The following is a 23,130-nucleotide window of genomic DNA, read 5'->3' as shown; positions in this document are numbered from 1 at the left end:
ATAGAAGCATAGTTTTCGAAGCCCTTTTATCTACTCCACATTTGGAATATTTATTCTGGAGATACTCTACAAGGTGTTGCAGGGAACGCTGAATTGGGAATTTGGAGACCTCGTTGTAACTCATCTCTGCTGTGGACTTGCTTATGCAAGTTACTTACACCCTTAACCTGGTCTTCCCCCATAACAACATCAAAGACTGTGAATCTTACACACGACTTTGGACATATAAGTGCGGAAGACAGTGTCTGTCACTCTGTGAGTCTCAAGCAATACCAACACACAAGCTCCCTCTCCTCCCAAACTCTGTGATCTTGGCAGGTCGCCTAACCTCTCTGAGCCCCAAGTGTCATCATTTTTTCTAGAACAAGGAGAAATCTAGTGGTAGAGCACATGATTCAGTGACTTGCCAGGAAGTCCCCCTCCTCCTTCCATCCCATGTGAGAAGCAGAAACTGAATAAATCAAATCTCCAACCTGGAAGGCCATTTCATATTGGTTGGATCAATAGGAACTCCATTTTCCCTGAGACATCGCCAGCAAACATCACTGGTGACGACTGACAGCCGGGCGGCTGGCTGCTGTGGCCCGCTCACCTTGCCTGCCTGTCACCTGGAAGGACAGCAGACCCCCACAGGGGGCAGGGTGTACCATCAAACGCCTGACAGAACTCCAGGGGAGGGGGCCTCCTGTTCACGGGCAACCGCCGTCTAATCGGCTCCTGCTTCAACAAATTATCTCTTAAGTGGTGGTGTGAAGAGAACTGTGTTAATCTACTAAATCATAAACCTTCCCCACAGCGTGACGCTGAGATCCAGACAGATACTAATCTCCAGCCGTACTGTCAGTTATGGTTTTGACACCAACACTTTGAATTGCCAACAGAAAATCGTATTTGACATTTAATTCCAATCATGCAGAGTCTTTCATTGAAAGTGCTGTCAGTTTACCTTTATTTGGGAGAAGGGAAGACAATATGCTCGTGTCTTCTGGTAATTTTTTTTTTCCTAGAAGGAGGTGGGGGTGGAGAGGAGAAAAGAGGAAAAATCAAACTTCAAATAATGTAGCAGTTGAAGTAGTACGTTAATCCTCATGTCAGCCTGGTGCTGAATCCACTCCCACGTGCCTTTGGTTTTTGTATTCTCAAATTTGCTGTATTCCAGCAAATCTCCATCATTTTACAAAGATTTGGCATTAATTCAGGTCAAATAAGTATTAATTAGTCAGTCAAAACCAGCCAGTGGCATCGATGTGCCAACAAGCATTTTAAAATAATCTGTTCTGATTCTGAATCGTAATTTTCCAAGGGTGGGATCTCTGGAGTATTATCGCAGTCAGGTGGCCGACAGAACTGGAAAAGAGGAAAAATGCCAGTTTTAGCAATGTTTAAATCTCACCTGCCACCGAAATACCACCTTTGTTCAACTGGGCCCTGGGAGGTAAAGAGATGGGAGAAGGGCTGGTAAGAGGTGCTGTATTCAGAGGGCAAGAGAATCAGGCTTTAAACCCTGGGGTTATCGGACTCCAGGCTCTTTGGAATCACCTGGAGGGCTGGTTAAAGGACAGGTGGCTGGTGGGTCCCACTCCCAGAGTTTCTGATTTAGTGGGTCTGGGGTGGGGCCTAAAAATTTACCGTTTTAGGAAGTTCCCTGATGTTGCCGGATCTGGACCACATTTTGAGAATCACCATTTCAAAGTCAACATAGCCTTCAGCCATGGCAGGATGGAAACGTGTACTATGAAACGAGAGAATGGGGCTGGGGGGACTTTGATCCCCCCGAAGTGCAGAAATCCCATCAGAACTTGTAGATGCGGCAGACAGGTCAGAAGCATGACCCCAGACCAGACAGCAGAAGAGGTAAGAGGACCAAGGGACCAGTGGAGTTGGCTGATCTTTTCCTCCTCGCTTGTTGCCTTCCCAACCCTTCGACTGTTTTGGAAATACTTGGGGGTTGAGGGGTTTGGCGCAAAAGTCAAACTTAAGGGGACCTATTTGAAGCATTGAAGGGAAAGCCATTGGCTAGAATGATGCTTTCTCACCATCTGTGGAAGGTACTCAGGTCAGTGGAAAGGGCATCCAACTGGGGTTCAGAAAAATCGAAGTTAAGGTCAAGTCTTGGCTTTATAATTTAAGTGTTACTTGGGATCTATCCATCTCAATTACTTCATCAACTCCATTTTATAGATGAAGTAGTTGCTCAATAAATGCTTACTTCCTTTCTTTCCCAAGATGGCCATCACCCAGGCCATTTTTTTGTTCCTTCACGTGAGGGCAGCTGTGTTCATACTGGCTCCGTTGTTGCTGAGCAGATAACCATGTCCCCTTGACCTGGAGGTGACTTTGTCTCCCCTTCTCACAGATCGGATGCCCATCTTTATGAGAAGACCCTGAGAGGCCAGTTGGCTGTCTCTATCTGAGCGTTTGGGCTGGAGAGGAAGGGAGGGAGAGATGATGAAAGATGGAGAAGGACAAAACAAGAGCTGAGGAGTGGAGAGGGAGGTGGTCTCTCCATTTTTTGTAGACTCTCGGGCCCCTGTGATGGCATCTAGTGCCACCCAGGAGAGGAAGTCCTGACCCTTGCAGTGGGAATCCCACTCAGAGAGGCTGCTGGGAAGATGTACTCCACGTACATGAATGTGCCACATAAGAGGCATTCTGTCCCCGTAGCAACAGGGACAGAAACAGGCAGAACAGTCTCCTTCCGCTGGGCTTTGTGAGGCAAGTGTATCTCTTGGCTTCCTGTTGCTACCTCTCCTGGGCTAACCTGAACTTTCTTTGCATGTCAGCCACCGCGGGAAGCAGGGTGGGAAGGATGCCAGACCACCGTGGCTGAAGAGAGGGGGTTCCTTCAACAACTCTTGGCTGAGGGCCTCCTCTGGGGGCTGTTTGTTAGGGGGCACACAGATGAATGAATGAGACACAGAACGTACAAGACCCTTCCCCCAAAGGGCTGAAGGTGCCAGTGAGGGGACATTTAATCCCCAAATTCTTTTGCAGTATGGAGTGTGTTATAATAGGACCAAATAAGATGCCAAATGACAGGCAAGTAACCAATGATTCAGCAGGAAGTAATCAGGTGGATTTTTATGGTGGGGAACTCGGCCTTGAAAGGAGAGACGAGCAAACGCCTGGCAGATTTCTTCCCTGGAGGAACTAGTGTTGCAGGCAGTTTATCAAACAGGGTCTGGCAGCCAGAGGCCAGAATACAAGTGCTGATATGGTTAATTTTGTGTGTCATCTGGATGGGGCCAAGCCCAGATGAAAACACTGTTTCTGGGTACGTCTGAAATAGTGTGAAGGTGTTTCTGGATAAGATTGGCAATTGAATGGGTGGACTCAGTAAAATAGATGGCCCTCCCCAACGTGGGTGGGCATCATCCAATCCTTTGAGGGCCTGAACAGAACAAAAAGGTGGAGGATGGAGGAGTTTGCCTCTTTGGCTGCCTGCCTGCCTGCCTGCCTGCCTGCGTCCCACGTTGGGACATGAGTCTTCTCCTGCCCTTGGACTGGGACTTAGCATTGTCAGTGTTCCTGATTCTCAGGCCTTTGGACTCAGACTAAAATCGCACCACTGGCTTTCCTGGTTTTCCAGCTTACAGATAATGGGGCTTAACCCTGATAGTCATGGGAGCCAGTTCCTCATAATGAATCCTTTACATATATATCTCCTATTGCTTCCATTTCTATGGAGAATCCTAATACAGGTGCCAGTGGGGAAGAAGATCAGTTTTAAGAATCAGGCCACCTAATCAGAGCTGAGCTGCCTGAAGTCTGAATGCTCAGAGTATGGAAGTCAAGCTGCCAATTCTCCCTAATTAAAGGCAAGAGTGGCCCAGAGCTTTGGGCAGGACTGAGCCTTCACCTGGGTCCCGGAGGCTCCAGGAAGGCTGTTGGGCAGAGATCCAGGCAGGCTCTTATTCTGGCTACATCCCATTTACCTCCAAGGCCCTTGTAGCATTCCTTTCCAGAGGTGGTCTGTCTGGCACTGAGTTCAGGGAGAGACTGGAGAAGAGAGAGTCTGCTGGGGCTGTTGGGCTGTTGCCTTGAGCTGCAAGAGGACTCCATTGCTTTTCTGAAACTTCCAGCAATGAAAGAGGGCTCCTTCCTTGAATGCTTGCTGCCTTTTTTTTTTCTCCATATTTCCTGCCATTTCTTGGGAGTGGAGAATGGGTGTAGGGAGTGTGTGTGCATGTGTGTGCACGCACGTGCGTGCACCTGTTAGCACATGCTTCCCCTCTAGTCCAGGTCTAATACTCTTCTTATCCTGAGAAGACTTCAAGGCAGCGGGGGAAACGGCAGCTGTGGCAACAGCAGGGACCAACACTGTTGAGAAACTCAGAAGACGTGTGAATTGTCCATTTCACACTGCTCCTTTAATGCCGACACCCTCCCTGGTGATAATGAAACAGGAAGAGGACAGGAATATTGTGTTTTCTGTTCCTGCTACTTTCTGGGGCAGCTGGCTGCTATGCAGTCTTGTGAAAACTGCAGTCACCTAGTGAGAGCCACCTGACCAGGGTGCCGGATGCTTCCTGGTCCACAGGGGTGTTTGTTTATTTCTTCTTACACCGTATCAAGACCTAATTAGAGTAAGTCTATGTCTCCAGTCTTAACTGGGCAAGGGAGCCTAGCACAATGCCTTTACTGATGTAGACGTCCAGCACACATTTATTAATGATTGTGATGGTGATAAATACACAGAATTGGAAATATAGTGATAAGATTCAGTTGTTGCCCACCACCTCCGCTCCCCAACCCCATGCCAAATTTGAACAGGAAGGGTATATTAGTATTTGGAGGTTTTCTTTCTTTTTTCTTTTTCTCTCTTTGATTTTTTAAACTGACGTGTAGTCAGTTTACAATGTTGTGTCAATTTCTGGTGTACAGACTAATGTTTCAGTCGTACATATACATGCATATATTGACTTTCGTATTTTTTCATAGGTTACTACAAGATGTTGAATATAGTTCTCTGTGTTATACAGTATAAACTTGTTGTGTATCTATTTTATATATAGTAGTTAGTATCTGCAAATCTCAAACTCCCAATTTATCCCTTCCCACCTCCTTACCCCCCTCAAAACTGAGGCTTTTTCTTTATAGAATATCATCTTCCTGAAGCATCATCGCCGTCAAGGTCAATGTGTAACCTTGGGTCAGTAACTTTGCATCGCTAGTCTCAGTTCTCCCCAGTTCCTGGAGTTATCCTGAGAATCAAGTAAGATTGAATGTGCTTAGTGTAAACTAACTCAATAAATATCAACGGCTCTGATAACTGCATAGCATGGTGGTTAAGGACGTGGACTCTGGCGCCAGACTACCTGGATTTGAGCTCTAACTGTGCTGCTTCCCTGCTGTGTGATTGTGACCTCTCTCTGTCTCAGTTTCCTCATCTGTGAAATGGGGAAAATAAGGGAACCTAGCTTATTGAGTATTACAACAATTGAGTAAAGCAGTTTTTTTGTAAAGTGCTTGGAGTGGTTTTTAGTGTATAGTGATTACTAAGTGTTTTGTGAAATAAACAAATGAAATTAGGTATTGTACTACAGGGTATCATGTGGAGAAAATCTCCTGACAGTAAGAGAGTAAAATCCAACCTTTCCTAAAATTGCCGCTTTCAGACTATTTCTATATCGGCCAGCTTTGCCCACATAACAAACAGCCTCATATCTCAGTGGCTCACAGAAACAAATGGCAATTTTTCACTCTTGTTTTCAGGTGGGCTGCTGTGGGTTTGCAGGTCGGGTCTCTTCTCCATGCATCTCATCACTCTGGGACCCTGGCTGGAAGAGGAGTCCCAGTGTGGTACATGCCCACTCTTCTGGCAGAGGGGAATATCAGGTAGTCTGAGCAGAGCTCTGCAGTTACATTGAAACGTTCTGTTGGGATGTGACATGGTCAACCCAGGCAAGTCAATGGCAGTGGACTTGAGTGCACAATTTCCTTTCTGGGAAGGGGCGAGTGTGGAACTGTCAGCAGTGTAGCTAGCCACTACAAGAACCAAGTAGTGAGGAGGCAGGGCGCCATTGTACACATAGAACACATGAACGGACTTCCATGAGCACATGGAGACCCTCATCCTTTTTTTTTTTTCCTTTTCTTTTTCATTATGGTACAGCCGATTGAATTGTTATCCCCTACTTATTTAACTAGTCCTCTATTGATGAACAGGAAAGTTGTGCTTTTACGAACAGTGCTGAAATAGATAACCTGTGCCTGTGTCATTTTGCATGGGGCATTGTGGGGTGTGAAGCACCCCAGATTTATGTTATGTTTGGTCATCTTGCTCTATCATGGACTGGGAGAATTGAATTAAAGTCTTCAGCAGTTGGTGAGTCTTTGTTTATTTTTCTATATGTCTAGATAATATCTGCTTTAGGAATATTGCTATTATGTAATTGGGTACATAAATATTCATGACTGTTATATCTTAATTGTGAATTGTCCCCTTTAGCATTATAAAGTGCTCTTCTTTGTAACATTTAATTCTTCTTGGCCTCAATTACGCCTTGTCTAATATTAATATCATAAACTCTGCTTTTGTTTTGTTTGCTTTTGCCTGGTTTACCTTTGTCCAGTCTTTTTTTTTTTTTAATCTCTTTGTTTTACTCTGTCTCTTTACAAAATAGAGTTTTGGATTTTCTTTGCGCTATGATCTGAGAAACTTAATGATTGAGACTGATTTACATACTGATAGGTATGCTCGGGCTTAGTTTTTCATGTTATTTTATGTGTACTCTTTTTTATAATTACTTCTGTGCATTTTCTCTGTGATCTTTGCTTTGTGTGTGTGTGTGTGTGTGTGTGTGTAGTTCTGATATTTAGGAGGACTGGTGGGTTTTTTTCTAATTGTTACCTTTATAAAATTAATTATAGCTTTACATACTTCTTGTTGTCTCTATTTCTTTTGCTTCTTTTTAAAGTTTCCTTTTTCCTAAAGTCTATTTTATTAATGTTTGTATTTTTTAAAGGAGGTTCTGGGGATTGAACCCAGGACCTTGTGCATGCTAAGCAGGTGCTCTCCCACTGAGCTATCACCCTCCCCTCACCGTCTCTATTTCTTTACAGAGGATATAATGGTTTCCTAATATGGACAGTTGTAAACTTAATGTGCTTCCTGTTCTTTTGTCCTTCTTTCCTTCTCCTTAGTTTCCCAAATTCAGTCAGTCATGTTGTCGTGCTTGCAGTTTACACCTGAACTGTCAATAGGCTTTTATTGCTTCTCATATACCTCGATTACTTGATTTGTCAGCTTTAAATAATATCCTTTGACTCTTATCTGTTACAGATGAAGTGAATGACAGAATTACTGTATCTCCTTCCTTCTTTGTCTTCCCGTGTCCACTTTTTTAACCTCTTTTTGTGTTCTTGGGCTTTTTGCGCCTTTCTAGATTGTCAGGGTATGTAACACGCACGTTCTCTTTTGTCACCCAAACCTGTGTTAGTGTTTCATTTCTTGCTCCAAGGTGCATGTGTTTAAGATTCACAGCCAGTTCTTTTGCTCCAGTGCCCCAGGCATTCCTCACACGACTGTGTTTTATCCTCTAGAAGTTTCCTCAAGAAGGACTGTGGGACAACGCTTCTTAAATTTTTGCAGGTTCAGAACTGTTTGTTCATAGTCATTATTCTTGGAGGATAGTTTGGATAAATATAAAATTCTTGGCTCAGATGTTGAATCCTTGGGGACTTTTAGGCATCTCTCCAGCGTCTTCAAGTGTTGAATGTGGAGAAATCTCAAGTTAGCCTGATCTTTTTCTCTTGTAATTGAACTTTCAAATATTGGATCAAAAGAGTCTTTATCTTTAAAGCCCAGCAGCTTTGCCAGGAGATGTCTCAGTGTTGACTATTTCTGGGTCAGGTTCCCTGACCATGATACGCCTTTTCAACACGTAGACTCAAACATTTTATTTCAGGCTTGTTGAATTGTGTTGTTAAATATTTGCTTTCCTTCACTGTTCTGGTTCATTTTATTTTTTTATATTTTACTGGAGTCTAATATTAGATCTCCTTTGCCTGTCTTTCATATCTGTAATTTTATCTCTTATCTTATGAAACTCCTCGTTTCATTTTGTCTCCCTTCTTCGAGTTTCACATATCTGCCCCTATATCCCTTATTGTGTTTTCTTGTGTATCTGTTCTGCCTCTTGTGTCTTTTTCTTTTCCTTTTTTTTTTTTTTTGTTGGTGTTGGGGGTGGGGGCTATTTATTTATTTATTTATTTATTTTAATGTATTTTTTTAATGGAGGTCCTGGGGATTGAACCCAGGACCTTGTGCGGGCTAAGTACGCACTGAGCTATATCCACCCACCCAACCCTGTTCTGCCTTTTGTGCCTTCATACATTGTTTTCATTTCTGTGATGTTTGTTCTGTTTATTTCTACCTCTTTTCTGAGTTTTTCCAGCCACATTTCATTGTGAAATTTTGGAATGTATCGGGTTTTTTCTGCCTTTTGGCTGTATTTTTTCCCTATGGCATCTCTGCGTTGATGCTGAACCAGTTTCTGCATTACAGTTGCTGTTGTGTAGCCATGGTCTGTATGATATGACCTGCGGTTACTACTATTACCTTTCTTATTCCAGCAACGAATGCCGATAACAGTCCGTTGTTGTCCTCATGGCTGTTGTGCAATGCGTTGGGTTCTGTGAGCCAGCGCTTTGCTGGAAGATCCTGTGTGGAAAGGGGCCTGGGCAGCCCCTGATGCTTCCTCCTCTGCTCCGTGGAGGTAGACTGCTGCTGTGATGTGGCTCAGCGCATGATTCTCTGGGCATCCTGCCTCCTCTCTGCTGCTATGAGCCAACAGGCCCCCAGAGGGCCCACGTCACCAGTTCCATTCGCCTGGTCCCTGTGAATGTGGGATGAGCCTTTCCCTTCAGGCCATGTCATTTAGGTGGCACTTTCTGACATTTGTCCCCGCTGGACTTGCCTGTACCTTCCTTGCTTCTGCTGTTCACTTCCCCCCAAGCTGAATCTCAGTCCAATCTCGGCCAATTTAGGGGGCCCTTACATGCACCTTGGAATCTGGATTGTATCTGTCTCCAAATTCTGTGGAAACCACAGTTCCTGCAGTGTATAATTCTCTTTTTGCTTTTGTGTGATTTCCAGGGCGGGGAGGAAAATGGGGAAAAGCCTAGTTATTTACGTAGCCATGTTCGGACCAGAAGTCTTGCTTCTGAAACCAACTTGAAATCCACTTACTGTTGGTATTCTTTGGCAGCACAGTTGGTGTGGCTTAATTTAAAGCCTGGAATGTTTGGTTGTAAGTAGAGAAAGTTGCTTTATGAAATAGAGTTTTCTCTCAAGGAGGGACAAAGAATACTTGGGACGGTGTTATTCTTCATGATAATGGTACTTTTATTATCTACCAATTCTGGATACCTGTCTCAGGAATCCAAAAAATAATGCTTTTATAAAGCAGTTATCAAAGTTGTATAATTTATGTCTGCTGGCTGTCAGAGTGGCTGTCCTGTTTGTTTCTGATCCAGAGGTAGAGAATGGCCAGAGTTCTGGCACCTGCTGGTGACATCAAAACAGCCCTGGTTATAGTGCAAAGGGTGCTCTCATTACAGCTGCTAGGAGAGTAAATTGGTGTAAGAATTCTGAGGGACTCTGGCAGTCTGCATCAAGAAACTGGGGTGGGGTGGGGAATCATACCCTTTCACCCAGTAAGTCTATTTTTAGGAATTCAGCTTACAGATGTAATCAGAAACTCAGTCAGAGATCAATGCCCAAAAATGATGACAAAAAATTGGAAGCTGCTTAAGTGTTCCAGGGTACTAGTTAAACTGTGATGCATTCATATGATGGAGTAAAAATTATTCATTAAAGTAATTTTTCTGTTAACATTTCAGCGATGTGGGAAAATGCTTGTGGTTCTATGTTAGGGTCGGATATTAAAATCTATAAGCCATGTGATCTTAGTTATGTAAAATACGCAACGGAACACAACTGGAAAGAAGTACATCCAGCATTAATAACGATAATTGCCAGCTATGAGACTATGGAGTCATACCTACTTGCTCTTTATACTTTGCTGTATTTTGAAGTTTTTCTACAACGAGCATGTCTAATGCATTTCATATTGTCCTTTTATTTATTTCTTTTATTTATTTATTTTGCCTGTTTTTTGCGGGGAGGTATCATTAGGTTTCTTTCTTTATTTTTAATGGAGGTACTGGGGAATGAACCCAGCACCTCATGCATGCTAGGCGTGCACCCTACCACTGAATTCTACTCTCCCCCCGTCCTTTTATAGTTTAATTTTTTTAGGAAATACATTCATGTGGGACAAATTCAAAAGTTACAAGGGTATACAGAGAACACCTCTATCTCCATCTCTGTTTTTCATTCATTCATTCACTCATTCGTTCAGTTATCTGCTTTTCCTCTTTGGAGGCAACAGTATTGTTAGTTCCATGGGTATACTTTCAGAGTTATTCTATGCAATCCAAGTAATACCCTCCACATACATACATTTATCTTTTTATTTAATAGTAGCATACCTATATGCACACCGTTCTGTTCTTTTTTAAAACTTAGCAATATTTCTTGGCAGTGAGGTCCTAGCAGTATCTGAAGAGTTTCTTAGATTCCTAGGAATTGTTGCATAGAATTTCATTCTTCACAGGTATCTCCGTTTTTTTTTTTAATCAACAAATGGTTATCAACCTTTATTTTTTCTTTTTGAGTTATAAACAATGCTGTGATGAAGAACCTTGGACATAATGTCATTTCAAACACATATGAGTTTTATCACCAGTAACAGCTGATTACAGCTGTCAACAGGGCTCTATGAGGTGGCATGTCAAAGAGACAAGTTCTTGTCTGTGTCCAGCTTGACAGTGCCGCGTTGCCCGGCAGTAGGCTGGGATGGGCGGGAGAGGTGGAAAGGAAGGATCTCTTCCATGGATGGGGGACGCAAGCTGTGTCATAGGCATAGCATTAATTCAGTTAGGCCGTTTCCCAAGTAGCAGTTAATCCACTTCAGGAACCTTTGTACTGCTGTTATCTCATGTTTATATGAGGCTTACCATTCTCTAAGCCACCTCTACAAACTTTACTTCATTTGACTCTTGTGGTTACCCTATGGAATAAGGTATAGCAATTAACACCCCATCTCACAAGTGAGAGCAGTTAGAAAGCACTGGGCCCCCCATTTGGTTGCCCTTCCAGTGTAGCCCGGAGCCAGTTCTCTCCAGCTCCAGCCTGCAGCCTCTTCCTCCTCACCATGATGTACATTACAACTTTACCCTTCTCAACTTCTTTCTTCTGACAAGCATTTATTGCAAGACAACTCATTTACTTACTAGGGGCAATATTTCACTACCCACCTCTCTTGGAGATTTTACCAGGATGTCACATTGCTTAAAACTAGACCTTCTATGTTTGATTTCTTCATTGAGATTTTTATGGCTCTGGTGGGCTATTTCCAACTAAAAATATTGCAGCTATTCTCATTGGCATTGAACTTTAGGGTCTCTGTCTCCAATTTATCTCAGTGTTGGAGCAGACCCAGAGCTGTTTTCTGAGAAAAATCCTGATCCTTCATGGGGCTACTCAACTCACCTCAGGCTTATATTCTGCTTGGGCTTCTTAATTTATAGGCAAGGATGTCAAACATGCTCTTTGCTCTGCCGGCTGTTAAAGCATAAAGATCAGCCCTTAATCAGCAGTATAGAGTGTCTGTCCTCCAGGTCTTTGTTGGAGGACAAAACTCTGAATTCTTTGCTACCTAATTCTTAACCAACCCTCTGCAAAACCCTAGTCTTCTGCTCCGATTGTCTCTATATCCTCTATTGAAATCGGTCTTCAATACCCTTCTCTCCTGAAATCAAACATAAAATTTTAATAGATTCATCTGTCCGATAAACAACTAGGCATAGAGCACTACCAAGCACTTGTATTAGGTACCAGTCTAGGTGTCGGGAACACAGCAATGAACAAGCCAAATTCCTACTCTCAAGGAATTTATATTCTATTTGGAAGAAACAGACAGACATCGAACAAATAAACAAATAAAGATATAGTATGTCAGGTAATGATAAATGCTATAGAGAACATTAAAGCAACTTAAGGGAAATGAAGTGAAAAGGGATATGTGTGTGTGTACACACAATTTCATGTAAGTACGTTTGGGAAACCTTCACAGTCATATGACATTTGGATAGAGACCTGACAAAAGTAAAGGTGGAGGCACGTAGATACTGGAGGGAAGAGCATTCTAGGCGGAGGGCACGGTGGGCACTGAGGTCTTTAAACTTAATTGGGCTCTGCACGTTTGGGGAACAACAAAGAGACCAACATGTTGAACAAAGAGAGAAAGGGGAAGGTGGAAAGAGTTGAAATCCAAGAAATAATGGTAATGCAGGGGAGGGTGCTGGGGTTAGGTTGGGTGGCCTCTAAGTGCATTAAGCAGAGTTCTCCAGATGTAGATATATTGGGGATTTATTTTCATGAATGATTCAGCAAATTGCATGATCAAGGACAGGCCAGAGGGCTGGTGGGCACAGACAAAGCTGCAGAGCACTGAGCAGAGAGGCTTTTGAGGAAAAAGGAAAAGTCTTGCACACTGAACTGTAATGATGTGGACAGTACAGGGTAACCAGAGGCGGAGCCAGGGCCTGACCACTATGGAAGAGCATCTACTAAGGCTGCAGAGGCTGCAGATGGGCCCAGGATGGCTCCATGCTGCAGGAACAGCCAGCCCCACACAGGTTATGTTTTTTATACAAATATACATATATATATATATATATATATATATATATATATATATAATATATATATAGATTACACATATAATATTACATATATAATTACATAATTAAGAGAATTATGAGGAATGGCTCATGTAATTATGGAGGCTGAGCAGTCCCATGATCTGCTGTCTGCAAGCTGGAGACCCAGGAAAGCCTGTGGTGCAGGCTGAGTGTGAAAGAGAAGACCAATGGCCCAGTTCAAATCAGTGAAGCAGGAGGAATTCTCTCTTATTCGACCATTTTGTTCTATTCAAGTCTTCAACTGATCAGAGGAGGCCCACCCACATTAGGAGGGCAATCTGCTTTAATCAATCTACAGATTTCAATGTTAATCTCATCTAGAAACACCCTCGCAGACACATCCAGGATAATGTTTGACCACATGTCTGAACACCTTGAGGCCCAGCTAAGTTGTCACATAAAATTAACCATCACAGTAGGCAATAGTAATTCTGGCTTTTACTTGGAGAGAGATAGAAAACCACTGGAGAGTTTTGAACAGGGGAGTGACATGAGCTGACTTAAGTTCTATCAGGATCCCTGACTGCTGTGTTGAGAATAGATTGGGGCAGGGAGGAAGGGGAAGGGCAAAAGCGAGGGCAGAGAAGAAAGTTAGGTGGCAAATGAAATAGTCTAAGTGAGAAATGATGGTAGCTTGGACTAAAATGGTATTGGTGGAAATGGTGTGAAAGTGTTCTGTTTCTAAATATATTTTTAAGATTGAGCTGCTGGGGCCACACAGAAGTTTGTCTGTACTCTTGTGACAGCATCTTTTGTTTTTGACTGTAATTATTTACTTATATGTCTCCAGTGTTCATTGTTATTTTATTAATCTTTGTGGAAATAGCAACATGGTAGTAATGGCTAACATCTATTGAGCTGTTCTCTGTGTCAGGTACCGAGCTAAGCACTTCATGCATATTACCTCCTTTGGTTCTCACTTCAACCCTATGAACATGTTATTTACCCAGTTTCATATATGGTGTTCACCAAGTCTGGAAATATGGATACTATTATTTCTATTTTAACAAGTTGAAGATGTCCTTGGTGTCATTTTCTGTGTCTCAGTTTCCAGACTTGTGGACATATTATAAATGAGGTTGAGAAAGTTGGCCAAGATCCCATGCCAGAAAACACCTAGCATGGTGTTTAGTACCTAGCAGGTCTTGGGTAAGTGGTAGTAATTCCTTCACAGATATTTCTGAGGCCCACTGTATGCCAAGCATATGGCAGACTGGGGACACAGTGTTGAAAAGATTTTCCAAGTTGCTTCCCTCATGAAGCTTGTGTTCTAATGGAATGGCATACCTGGGGAGTCAAGGAGTAACCTGTTTGGGGCGAGTGGAAGAATAGAAAGTGGTGAGTGGGAGAAGATAGTTGAGAACCCTGAATGCCCGGGTGAGGGGCTTTGTTTAGACATGAGGCTACATCTCTAGTGAGGCAAAGACAGGGAGAGCTCTGAGTATGATGCAGGGCTCTGTCTTCCAGGCTCATCCCCTGTTTCCTGCCCCCAACCCTATTCTCGTACAGTGCAATTACAGCAAAGTACCGGCTGGACTAAAAATCCTACCCCTTCTACTTGATGCTTGGCCAAAAGGACACCTCCTCAGTGAGACATCAAAGCTAGTGACTGAGCAGCCAGAGAAGTTGCCCCCAGTGCTGGGAGAATGTGTTGCCTCGGCTGCTGCCATTTAGAGGAGAGATTGTCGGCAAGCAGCTGAGGTTTGCATTTGAGCATATGGCTGGGCCTGGTACAGCCCAGATTCCACCCGAGTGCCCTTAACAAGCCAGCAGCTGCTTCTGCCTCGGCCTCACCATCCCTGCCCCACCACCGCGGCCTTCCCTGCTATCTCCACGGCCATCTGTCCTGCAGGCAAAGCAGTGTTCTTCTCTCCAGCTGCTGGGTGCCAGGTGGGGGGAGAACCAGAGGCAGCCACCCCCTTCTGATATCAGATCACCTGCTGGCCCCATGGCCCACCAAAGGAATGGGCAACGCAGGGAGCACCCAGAGTGGCCGGCTCTCCTTGGAACTACAGACAAAATGTGTGAAAGCAAAGCAGCCCTTATGCAGCACGTTTAATTTTGGTGTAAGTCATGGTCAGCCAGTGGCATTTCCTATCTGGGGGAAGATCCAGGGTGTTGTGGGTTGCAGTCAACACTAGGGTCATAAAGACCTGGGTTCTAACATTGGTTCTGCTACTAAAAGCTGGATGCCGTTGGGCTGGGCTGCACTGAGCTGTGGTTCGTCATTGGTAAAAGGAAGGAAGCAGAGCAGGTCATAACCACCACCACCACCATCACGACTGCATTTTATCATGTTCAGCTCCGTGCCAGGCACTGATCCAAGCGTTTTCCATGGATGAGATACACAAACATTAACGATCTCTATTTCAGTTTGCTCCCTGCCCTTGTTTCAGAAGAATCCTTTCTTTCCCCAGTGGAATCATATGTGGAACTCACATTTAAAATAGAACTGCTTCATTTGAAGCAGAAACAGAGAACAGGACTTCCACCCTTTGCAGCCATTTAACATCCCCTCCTGCCTGGAAGCGTGTCTACCCAGGATTACAGCTGGACCATGGCTGGTGGGAGTGTGTTAGTTTCCCGTGGCTGCCGTAATAAAGTAGTGGCTTGAAACAACACACATTTATTCTCTCTCAGTCTGGAGTCCAGAAGTGCAGTCAGTTTCCCTGGGCTAATGCCAAGGTGTTGGCAGGGCGAGTTCCTTCCAGCGGCACTGAGGGAGAATCTGTTTTCTTGCCTTTTCTGGCTTCTTGAGTCTCCCTGCATTGCTTGGCTCGTGGCCCTTGCTAACATCGCTTCCACCTCTTGCTTCCATCCCCACATGTCTTACTCCTCTTCTGTAGTCAGATCTTTCTGGGTCTCCCCTTCATGAGGACACTGGCGATTACATTGGACCTACCCAGGTAAACCAGTATAATCCTTCTATTGCAGGATCTTTAATTAAATCACATCACCAAAGTCCCTTGTGCCTTGTCAAGTAAAGTTCTCAGATTCCAGGGATTAACATAAGGGATATCCTTGGGGGCCATTATTCACTCGACCCCAGGGGCCATCTAAGGTTCCTCAGCCCTGTTAGCTGTTCCATACACTCAGAACTGGGCACGTGAAATTATGCCAATAATGTACATTTACGTATTAACTGATCAGAGAGCCCCCCTCCCCTCCCAGTCTGCCCTCTATTTTGACCACCCTGACAGTGCAGTGCAGTGGATTGGGCAGGGTTTGTTCTCTGAGACTTGGCTGGTGGAGCTTGAGGCTGGTGGACACAGCAGGGTTCTCATGTTCCTCCGTCGACCACACCGGGGAGGCTTTGATCCCTGCAGCAATGCCAATAACAATTATTTCCTCCTTCATGATTAGCTGCACTCAAGCTGAGTCTAAATGATATCAAAACAGCCAGTCAATTTGGTCAATTTACTCAGTCTGTCAATTTAGTAGAAAATAAAAAATCCATTAAATTAGTGGTTTGAGTGAATTGACAGGTTGTCTCACTGACTCATTCAGGTCAGGAAACCCTGTATAAGGCAGCTCTAGCGACGAGAGTCCCACCATACGAACACTGCTAATTCTCCTAACGAGACATCCTGTAATCACGGTGGTGAAAATAATACCCTTTCTCTGTATTTTCAGAGATTCTAGCTGTTTCAAGAAATCTCACAGTGACGATCTGATTTTGTTGTGCCAACATCCGGAGATAGTCAGCATAGCTGAGGAAACTGAGGCTGGGAGGCTAAAGAAGAAATTTAAAGAGAAAGACAAGTATTATACGATCTCACGTATATATGGAATCTAAACAACAATACGAGTAAATGTATTTACAAAACAGAAACAGGCTCACCGACATAGAAAAACAAACTTATGGTTACCAAAGGGGAAATGGAGGAGGATGGATAAATTAGGAATTTGGGGTTAACAGCTACACATCACTGTATATATACAAAATAGATAAGCAGCAGGGATGTACTGTAGAGCTCAGGGAACTACATCCAATATCTTGTAAGAACCTATAATGGAGAATAATCTGAAAATATATCTATATAACTGTGAATCACTTTGCTGTACTTCTGAAACTACGGAGTCCAGCAAAATCAGCTATACTTCAATTTAAAAAAAAAGAAATGTAAAGATTCACAGCCACAGCAACACACTGGTTTAAGCACCTTCCATATATTAGCTTATGTAATCCTCTCCACAAATCTGTGAGGTAAATTACCATCCAGATACTATTATATCTATATTTTACAAGGAGTAAGTTAAGGACACAGCTGGGATCCACATTTGGGTCTCTTCACAACCTGCTTTTCTCTCTAGATCAGGAGTTCTCAACCTTAGCTGTACGTTAGATTCACAAGAGAGCCTGAAAAATATGAGAAGTCCTACACATAAGGTTCTACACAGCAGCTCTTTTTGGAATAGCAAAAAAAAAAAACCTAGAAATAACCCAGAAAGAGCTATGTCATACCCCAGGCAAGAGTGGTGTGCTTCTGTGAAAGGAGTGAGGGAAGGTCTCCACCTAGCACAAGGGAGCATTCTCCAGAAATCAGTGAGGAAAGCTAAGCATGTGATACGTCACATTTATTTAAGAAAGAAAGGGACTATGTGTTTTCTGGTGAGAAACTCTACGGGACACTTGTCCTCATTTCTTGATTAATAATTTTTTGCATAGTGACAGAGAGTAGGAACCTATTGATTAAAAGAAGTTTAGGATATTATCAATACATTGTAAAACAGAAAAAAACTGAGGAAAATTTAAACTGATATAAGTCATCATATTGTTGAGAGTAGTCGATAACGTCATTTGGAGACTTCTGTGTGTGTTAATGGATAAAACTAATAATTATGAACTGGGATACTGGTTTTTTTTTTTAATAGCAGGAAGAGGTTACAGATTGAAGGCCACTGAGGTTAATAAAAACCCTGGAGTCCAGAATTTGAACTGGAACTTGATGTGTGGCTGAGTCACACCGATTCATTTTTTGTCAGCTCCATCTTCGGTCCACAGAGCTACCTGCTTCCTTGGCTTCGGGACTGAGCGTTAGCCTGCTCACGAGGAATGCAGCCACCCTGGCAGCTTTTACCCTTGCCTTCATCTGCTTTGAAAACTGGAAAAGTGACTTTTGCTGATGCAGATGTCAAATGGACATGAGACTTGCAGGGGGAGGATAAACCCCTGGTTCGTATTGGTGCAGGCGTGCTTTTCACTTGGTAGTCAGATTATGTTTTTAGTTTTGGCCCCTTTAAATCCCCCACTCCCCTTTCAGTGACTCGGGGTGCAGCTGTGAATGCTTCCGGATTTCCCTCTGCCCAGTCCCGCCTGTGTGTGTTACCCACAAGAAACTTCATAATTTCTACTTTATGAAGTTGCCCCCTTTGTTTTTCAGTCTCAAAATTCCTTCTTAATTTTGGAGGATATTATTCAATAACTCCTCCTCCCAAAAGCATGACATAAACTCATTTTTCCCCCTTAAAGCATAAAACGTTTTCTGGCTTTGTCCACGGCAAAGGCCTAGAAACGGTCACCAGCCCAGCAGTAGCAAGCGCCCTTAGCGTCTGAATTGTGGCCTCTGAATACTACTTTGCATAAAACCAGACCAGGGCCTCTTAGAAAGATGGACGATTCTAGTTTGGGACAGGGATACACCTACGAGCCTGAAGCATCTTGTCACACAGGAGTGCGAGGAAGTTGTCAGTGATGACAAGGATCATCTCAGGAGGACTCAGGAGAGAAATTAAAGAGGCCCCCACTGTCCAAAGGTAGGATAATTTGCACAGAATTAGAATAACAAGTTGAAGCACAATGAATATGTTTATATTGATGGGTTCTTAATGACACTCTGCAAATAACAGCTATGAACCTTGGGCCACATTTAGAGGATGGTAGAGAACCAGCTTCTTATTTCAAAAACTGGTTAATAAAGAGAGAGTAACAGGCACCTCTTCTGCCCTTGCTGTCTGAACTGTATCTCAGGCACCCACATAGTAGGTAAAAGGGAGTTTCTCTTCATACAAGCATTCCAGCTACCAGAAGAAGGGATCCACAGAGTTGGAAACCCTAGGTTTTGAAAACTGTAACACATTAATGAATCTAGGCAGTGATTAACAACTAACATCATGAAAAAGAGGTGACTAGACATTAAATATCTTTGATTGGAGTATACAGTATCACTGATGAAGCAGTCTTATTAAATAGTCCATATCTGAATGTTATTAGGCCTCCGTATCTGACAACTAATTTACAGTAAATACAGGGACAGAGGAACACGTAAAACCAAGCCACGGGGACTCAAGCAGCGAAGCCCAGACAGTGAGAAACTCTGCAGGACACTTGCCCTCATTTCTTCCTTGGGAAAAAAAAATAATTTCATAATGAAAGAGAATGAGATTAAAAGAATTTGAGGAGATAGATCAACAAACTATAACACATGGAACTTACTTGTATTCCAACTGAAACAAATGGCTAAAAACACATCAAACAAGGAGAAATTAGATTTTGATAGATTTAAGATTTGATGTTATTACAAAGAGACCTCATTATTATTATTATTTGGTGTGATACAGTATTGTGGTTTGTTTCTTTAGAGTCCTTATTTTTCAGAGATACATTCTGAGATTTTCTTCAAAAATAATTGTGTTTTGGGGATGGAGGGATGTAGGTAGGAGCAGAGGTGAACCAAGATTGTTCCTAAACTGTTAATTACTGAAGCTGGATGTGTTACACAGGAGGTCAGCATAACGTCCACCTATGTTGCGTATTCTTACACTTGTCTATGTAACAAGTTGCACAATTTAGAGAGAAAAGAATGCTTAGTGAATTGCCTGCGGTAGTGCCTGAGCTCGGTTTTGCTTTTGTTTCTATTTGAAAGCTCCCTACATGGTTTTAACATGCAGCCCAGATTCCAGAATCTCCTTTAATTTTCTTAACCTCTCCCCAGCGGAGTGTGGAATTCAGTCCCACCAGAGAGATGCTGTCCTGGGGAAACGACCCTTCTCCATGTGATTGATCTCATTTTTGCTTTTTTTCTTCTTCTTCTTCTTCAGCTACCTCAGTTGCAGGGTGGTAAGATCTGTTTTTCTGTTAGTTTTTCTAATTTCCCCAGCTGGCTTAAAACTTCAGGGAGTTAATAGGCGTTTTGTATTTGACTTATTTTGCCCTTGAGGCCCCTGAGGATGCCTGCCAATCGTGAGCTGACCCATTTTTAGAAACAGGGTGTGGTTCCTAAGATGCCCCTGTCCCCTTGGCTCAGAGAGGAAACACCCCTCTTCATGAGCATCTGCTGCAGCTCAGTACCTGTCAGTCTCCAGATGCTCTCAGGAGTGCACACAGTCTGTACAGGGAGTTAGCAGTTGCCGGGGAGGAGAGGGTGTGAGTAGTTCCCTCACGGGGCTCTGTCTGCCCGCGTGTTTGGGTGTTCTGTCAGGTCAGAGAGGGCCATTTGGGAAGCTACTTCAGAGGATCCCATGGGGCTGGAGGGCAGGGCATTTTGCACTGGAGCTGATGGACTTCCAGGAGGTGCGTGGACTCAAGGACCATCCCTTAATCCCATGGACAAAGTGTCAGACGAGGACAGAACTTCCCCGGAGCTCGGGGAGAATATTGGGTCTACCTGCTGTCCCTAGAAACAGGAGTTGGGTACTGCCCGTGCAGTCATCCAGGGCCCTGCAGTTGGTTTAATGCCCTCTGTCACTGTCTTGAAATTCCTAATGATTTTTCAGACAAAGTCCTGTTATTTTCATTTTGCTCCAGACCCTGAAAATGATATGCTGGTTGAAAGGAACGATTTTGGGATGTGACATTGTGGGGAGGGTCAGCCCATCACTTGATCAAATGATCTTGTGCCTGATTTGAAGCCTGGAGGAGGGCTGTGCGAAATGAAAACAGCAAGAAAAACCAGAAATGGAGAGAGAGGCATGCCACAGTAAGCGGGAGATCAATATGAGTATTTTTAGTACTGGTGTAAGGACTTTTCCTCTCCACTGGGTCTCTTCTGAGCTGACGCCAGCAACGCGGACAGGGCTGAGGAGATCGGATGTCTTCAGTTCAGGAGACAAGTGTACTTAGAGAAGCTCAGCTGGCCACCCAGGACTGCCTGGGGTGGGGGTAGTGGGGACTTGTTGGGGAAGGAGCAATGATATTTCAGTGATTTTCTGCTCAGGGCTCTTTGAGTCCTGAGTAACACAGTGGAGCTGGACCTCAAATCCAGGTGGGCCAACTCTGAGCCCACTCTCCTGACCATTTCAGAGAGTCCAGTTAATTGTTCACCAGACACAAACACAAATACACAGTATGTATTTTTAACTTGTGTGTATATACATGAATTCATACACATACAGTTAGGTACACAGACACACACACCCACTACAATTTCAGATATAGTTTTAGGTCTTGGAGGTCTAGAGGCAAACAGAACAGTGGCCACTGTTCCCATCATGCAGGACGAGGAGAAAGATGGGTAGGATTATGGTCGGCAGAGATGGGAGTTCTAGATGCCTTCAGAAAACAGGGGGCAGGGTGTTCAGTGGATGGATGTTCAGTCATCTTCTGAAATTTGGACCCAAACCATGTTGTTTCTTTCATTTTCAAATATGCCAGATAATGTGATTTGATTAAAAGAGACATGATTGAACATCATCATAATAGCCAAATTAACCTCGGAACATTGCTTTTCAGCAGTGGTCCTCCAAGTGAGGTCCCTGGACCAGTAGCATCAACATCATCTGGGAACTTGTTGGAAATGTAAATTCTCGGTCCATACCCAAACTTAACGAATCAGAAACTCTCAGGTGGAGTGTAGTAATGTGTGTTATAAGAAGCCCTCTGGGTGAATCAAATGCACGGTGGGGTGGAAAACCACTGTCATGAGCCACCACCCCTTGCACCTTGAACTCTATTTAATTACGGATGATTCTGACACCCTCTCACCTTTGAGAATGTTACTGTTTATCAAGAAAGAGCCATCACACCCACCACCTCATGTGTTCTGATTCACACCTGGGCAGTCACTGCCTCTTAGTTACTTTCTTGTTTCCAACCTTTAAAATCTACCTTATGGAGTTTTCGTTGAGCTATGATTCCACCTAGCTTAGAAGAGCTAGGAGAGCTTCTTGAGAAAAAGGACAAAAGGGTGGAATGTGGTTGCCAGCTACTGCTGTCCCCATCTCCTGCATCATCTGTCTGTCATCTCCATCTGTCTATCCAGCCATCCATCCATCCCTGTCATATCTGTCTGTCTACCTGTCTTTCCTCTGCTATCTATCTAGGTATCTGCCCTCCTGTCACTCTCTCCATACATCTGTGTGCCTGTCTGTGTATCTATGTGTGTGTGTGTGTGTATCTATCATCTGACAAAGGGGAGTAGAAAGGGAGAGACAATAAAAGAGGAAAGGGGCTGGAGTTAACTTTATAACCTCTTGTAGCCTCAGAGTCTTCAGATGTCAAAGAAGTGTGTATGTATGTGTGTGTACATGGTTGTGTGTGCAACACCGTATGGCACACAATGTTATAACACCATTTCTGACCATCGTAGAAGGTGGTCAGTTGATGATCATAGCAACTGAGTCTGAAATGGAGAGACAGGAGGGGAGGGAGGGATGTTTCAGGAGTGGGCTGAGCAGGAGAGATGGCAAGAAAGGCCTGTCTGAGTCTCAGGGGACTGGACTCAGAATTAAGGCAGGTTGGTGGGGCCAAGGTGGCCGGGAGCAGGTTAAGTGAAAAGATGGCAGATCCAAGGATCTGCAGGGGGAGGCTGAAGGTGGGAGAGCCAAGTGGCATTAAAATAAGGTGCCTCAGAAATAAGAGGGAAAAGCACTTTTTATGGCAGCTATTAAAGAACCTAAATGAACGTGCCTTTAAATGAATTGCGTGTTTATGTTTCTGGAATGGAGACGTGCCAGGACTGCCTGGGGATGCCTCCCCCACAGCTCACCCACCCACTCCCGACCACGTCGTGAAGACATATCTGCTTCTCTCTCCAAGTCGTCCTACCAGCTAATTATCTGTAAAGATTCAAATCATGAACTGAAACTCCAAAGCTTTTTATGGGCATTACGGGAGTATTAAATAGGAAGATTGGAAGCAAAATTACAGTTCCCCCAATAGATTTTGGGGGGATTGATAAAAATCTGCTTTTAATTAAGAATATAAAGCAATGAGGCCCCCCTGTACACAAACAGGAAAGTCTTTTGGGCTTAGTCCCCTGTGCAAACGTCTACAAATGTCTACTGGGCTCCCAGCCTCTGGCCTGGTCTGGGGGCCTCTGGGTGGAATGATTGATGGGCTGGCTGGATTTTCAGCTGAGAGGCCTTGCTAATAGATATACGAAAACAGAGGCTGTAATGCAGCTCACGAGATGAAGT

General features: G+C 43.8%; 2 long non-coding RNA genes across 2 annotated transcripts; one reads left to right on the top strand and one right to left on the bottom strand.

Moving 5' to 3' along the window:
• Positions 1–932: 932 nt before the first annotated feature.
• On the bottom strand, positions 933–2,599 carry LOC140686965 (uncharacterized). Its single transcript, XR_012060972.1, has 2 exons — positions 1,630–2,599; positions 933–1,347 (listed from the first exon to the last, which is right to left on the bottom strand). It is a non-coding gene; the product is annotated as an uncharacterized lncRNA (long non-coding RNA).
• Positions 2,600–2,773: 174 nt separating this feature from the next.
• On the top strand, positions 2,774–16,654 carry LOC140687125 (uncharacterized). The gene is made up of 3 exons (XR_012061243.1): positions 2,774–3,039; positions 14,284–14,840; positions 16,408–16,654. It is a non-coding gene; the product is annotated as an uncharacterized lncRNA (long non-coding RNA).
• The last annotated feature ends 6,476 nt before the right edge of the window (positions 16,655–23,130 follow it).

The sequence above is a fragment of the Vicugna pacos genome, chromosome 18 (assembly GCF_048564905.1).
Source record: "Vicugna pacos chromosome 18, VicPac4, whole genome shotgun sequence".
Classification (NCBI taxonomy): domain Eukaryota; kingdom Metazoa; phylum Chordata; class Mammalia; order Artiodactyla; family Camelidae; genus Vicugna; species Vicugna pacos.
The sequence above is the reverse complement of the archived record's forward strand: the minus strand, read 5'-3'. Positions and strand labels throughout refer to the sequence as shown.